Source organism: Musca autumnalis, unplaced genomic scaffold, assembly GCF_047663935.1.
Source record: "Musca autumnalis isolate F117 unplaced genomic scaffold, ASM4766393v1 scaffold_4, whole genome shotgun sequence".
Classification (NCBI taxonomy): domain Eukaryota; kingdom Metazoa; phylum Arthropoda; class Insecta; order Diptera; family Muscidae; genus Musca; species Musca autumnalis.
Window position 1 is genome coordinate 200,985,669 of NW_027411977.1, and position 4,661 is coordinate 200,990,329.

A 4,661-nucleotide genomic window follows, 5' to 3' on the forward strand; every position below is an offset into this window, starting at 1 on the left:
ACAAAAACAAATTCCTTTGTGGTTGTTGTTCGAGTTGTATTTGTTGTAGTATTAACTTTACCTTGTATTTGTTCTACCATGGGATCGCCCTTACTCAATATTATATGCTGTTTATATTATAGATTTTTGCAGGGTTAACCTTCATTATCAGGATTTATTGCTTAATCTCGTCAAATTCATCAGGATTTACCACACAAATTTAAATCTTCTCATGGCAAGATTTGTTTGAAATCCTGCACAAATCTTGCTACTTATATAATGCAACCGTGTTTTTGACGAAAAAAATGCAACCCTTTTAACAAAGTACGAAAAGTTGCAAGTGTTTTCAAACACACATTTGTTTACATTTTTATTGTTGTCAAAAACAAATTAACAATTAAAAACTATTTGTTTTTTAATTAAAAGAAATGGACAGTGAAAGGTAAGTAGATATTATTTGATGTATTGATATACATATTAAAAATGTTATTCTATACCAAACCCGTTCGTGGGTATTGATTTGGTTACGAAGATTTTCGGCAAATCACACACACGCGACCCGAACGCAAAGTAAGAGAGCAAATGTTTTGATTTTTTTTACTTCAGTCTTGTACTGAATTTCATGCAAGCAGGTTGATGCCGCTTTATTTGTTTATTTTTGGGTACACAGAAAAGATTTTGCAGTTGTACAGCAAATATGTGGAGGGAAGAATTTGAAAATGATTTTTGTTTTGTATTAATATTTTTAATGACGCAGAATGCCTCGTCTGCAATGCAACAATAAAAAATGTATGTATGCTTAGAAAGTCTTAAAAAATCATTTTTATATACAATTTGTTTTTTCTCTCAAAAAAATTAACATATGAAGAAAAATACTTTTCAAATTATGAAGTTATTTATATTATTTTTAATTTAAGTCATACAAAGCGAACGCGCCAACAATATATTTTTCATTTCACACTCAATATGAAAATCATCACCCTGTTCTGTCAGTGTAATTTTACCCACACATAAACAATTTAAGCGCTCGCTCTTCTTGGTCGGCTATGTTCTATACTGTATAGGAAATTAACAAAGCAAAAACGGAAACGATGGTCGACTGAAGCAGAGGACCTGCTGTTGTCATTGTGGGAAAAAAACATTCAAAAAATTAGAGGAGTCCGAAAGAATTCGCACATATACGCGGAAATGGCCACTGAAATGGCCACATTTAATTACTTCTACGATGGGGAAGAAGTCAAAAATAAAATACACAACATTACGAACCGATACAGGTAAGACAAAAAATTTGGTATAAGTGCACTCAAAATAATCTGAGCCTAAGCATGTAGGTTTGCGTATCCTAATCTTATGACGGCAATGAATATATCATATCCGAGATATAGGCTTCCAAAAAGTAGCGTTTGCGTAGCCAAGTGTTCCACCACAAAATCCCTGGCCGATGGCCGTCATCTGCGAAAACGCTTAACTTTTGAACAATTTGTGTCGAAAAATTCAAGTGCAGCCACTACATGGTTCGAAATTTTTAACAAATTAATAAGAAGAAATGACGAGATATCTGATAGAAGGAATTATGAGTTCCTTTGCCTTAAAATGTTGTAATACATCGAAATAATATTCGTATGTACATACATACATATATACCAAAGTTAATGTCTCGACAAACCCAGTCGGCATTGCTATGTGTGTCCGTCCGTTTGTCCGTGAAACGTTGTAATACCAAACCAATACCAAACTTCTTATTTCTGTTTGGTATTGATTCTTGTTGTTGTAACAGTGTTTATTATGTTCCTTGTTCTGTTCAATCTGGGTCTATATCCAGTTCCAGGAAATGGTTGCTTCGATGGGATGTAGCCACAGATCCACTGGAGTTAGATGGGTATGTTTGGCGGGGCAGTTAAAAAGGTGTTGTGTGTCATGCGGCCCATGCCGCATACTAGGCATATGTCTTGCACGGCGCGATCGATTTCCGCCCAATACGAATTTAGGCGACTGCAATATCCCGAGCGTAGTTGACCAAAACTACTCTGGTTTGTCGTGGCAGCTGACGCTCCTCAGCTGCGATAGATGGGGTATGTACTCCGAGGACTTTATTCACACTATAATTGCTTAAGGCCTTGGCAACTGCGTCCGTGTGAATGCTATTCAATCCTGCTTGATAAGCTTGGGACCTTGGACCTCTCCCTTTAGAGCGTGGATATCCTTCCTGATGTGGCTGAATGTGTCGGGCTCCCACGGTAACACCCAAGCAAGTACTGCAACGAAAACAGCTCATTGTGTTGCTGTACTGGAAGAATATTTGCCTCCTCATGTAGATGGACCAATGAAAACTTGAGGAGGCACCCTGTTGCTGTTTAAGGAAACGTGAAATCTATGATATTTTGGACGTATTGCTTAAAAATTGCTTGGACATAATAATCGTGGGAGACATAGAGGTAGAGGAAACTACCATAACAATAACTACAATAACAATGGCAACTACAATAATAGCAACTATAATAATCGTAATAACAATAACAATAGAGGACGTGGTAGAAATGGTTACAACAATAATAATAACCGAAATGTTAACGTCGCTTATAGAAATGACGACAGTTCGGGAAACTCGAACGATCCCCTAAGAGTAGAACAATAGAGAAGAAAGTGTATAATGTCCACCTTAACTTTGGCTTATTCGCTAAATTGCTCATTAACGAAACAAATACAATAATCACACTTCTGGTAGACACTGGAGCAGATATATCATTAATAAAAGCACACAACGTTCCATCATATAGCATAAATAGAAACAATGTTACAACACTTAGCGGTATAGGACAAGGTAAAGTAAGAACAATTGGAAGTATGGAAATTGAATTACTATTCCAAAACTATTTAATACCCGTTGATTTTCATGTAGTCAACGATGATTTCCCGATACCTTGACCACAGAACTGTAAAAATATTTCTTTAACAATATCTATTCGCTGCATTTTTACGTTTTCACAACAATAATTTTAAATTTAATTTATTTTCTTTTCGGTTATGTATGTATACGTAAACAAACAACAGCTGTCACTTAAATCCCATCAAAGGTAATATGTAAACGGCAAAGTTAAACTCACTGGATCTGTAAACACCAGTGGGTTAACCTTCAATAGTATAAACGCCCTATTAGAGTTGTACAATCTAGTTCATTTGAAAGATCTAGTTATACCCTCCACCATAGTATGGAGGGTATATTAAGTTTGTTTTTCCGTTTGTAACGCATTGAAATACTCATTTGCGACCCTATAAAGTATATATATTCTTGATAAAAGCACACAACGTTCCATCATATAGCATAAATAGAAACAATGTTACAACACTTAGCGGTATAGGACAAGGTAAAGTAAGAACAATTGGAAGTATGGAAATTGAATTACTATTCCAAAACTATTTAATACCCGTTGATTTTCATGTAGTCAACGATGATTTCCCGATACCTTGACCACAGAACTGTAAAAATATTTCTTTAACAATATCTATTCGCTGCATTTTTACGTTTTCACAACAATAATTTTAAATTTAATTTATTTTCTTTTCGGTTATGTATGTATACGTAAACAAACAACAGCTGTCACTTAAATCCCATCAAAGGTAATATGTAAACGGCAAAGTTAAACTCACTGGATCTGTAAACACCAGTGGGTTAACCTTCAATAGTATAAACGCCCTATTAGAGTTGTACAATCTAGTTCATTTGAAAGATCTAGTTATACCCTCCACCATAGTATGGAGGGTATATTAAGTTTGTTTTTCCGTTTGTAACGCATTGAAATACTCATTTGCGACCCTATAAAGTATATATATTCTTGATCTGAGTCGATCTGTGCACGTCCGTCCGTCCGTCCGTCTGTGGTAATCACTCTAGCATCCACAAAAATGGAGATAGAACGCTGAAATTTTGGAAAAATGCGTCTTTTGTTTGCAGGCAGGTCAAGTTCGATGATGGGCTATATCGGTCCACGTTTTGGTATAGCCCCCATATAACGGTACCCCCCGATTTACGGTATTTTGACGTTTTTAGCTACATTTTCAGACTGATGTAGCTATAATTTGACATTTAGGGTTCTTAAGTGTCCATAAACTTATATAACAAAAGTTGTGGACATAGGTCCACGTTTTGGTATAGCCCCCATATAACGGTACCCCCCGATTTACGGTATTTTGCCGTTTTTAGTTACATTTTCAGACCGATTTAGCTATAATTTGACATTTAGGGTTCTTAAGTGTCAATAAACTTATATAACAAAAGTTGTGGACACAGGTCCACGTTTTGGTATAGCCCCCATATAACGGTACCCCCGATTTACGGTATTTTGCCGTTTTTAGCTACATTTTCAGACCGATTTAGCTATAATTTGGCATTTAGGGTTCTTAAGTGTCAATAAACTTATATAACAAAAGTTGTGGACATAGGTCCACGTTTTGGTATAGCCCCCATATCACGGTACCCCCCGATTTACGGTATTTTGACGTTTTTAGCTACATTTTCAGACCAATGTAGCTATAATTTGACATTTAGGGTTCCTAAGGGTCAGTAAACTTATATAACAAAAGTTGTTGACATAGGTCCACGTTTTGGTATAGCCCCCATATAACGGTACCCCCGATTTACGGTATTTTGCCGTTTTTAGCTAAATTTTCAGACCGATTTAGCT

At 35.9% G+C, this 4,661-nt stretch overlaps 1 long non-coding RNA gene across 1 annotated transcript; it reads left to right on the forward strand.

Annotated features, from left to right (window-relative positions):
* Positions 1-315: 315 nt before the first annotated feature.
* On the forward strand, positions 316-1,476 carry LOC141401455 (uncharacterized). Its single transcript, XR_012412374.1, has 3 exons — positions 316-421; positions 1,044-1,253; positions 1,311-1,476. It is a non-coding gene; the product is annotated as an uncharacterized lncRNA (long non-coding RNA).
* The last annotated feature ends 3,185 nt before the right edge of the window (positions 1,477-4,661 follow it).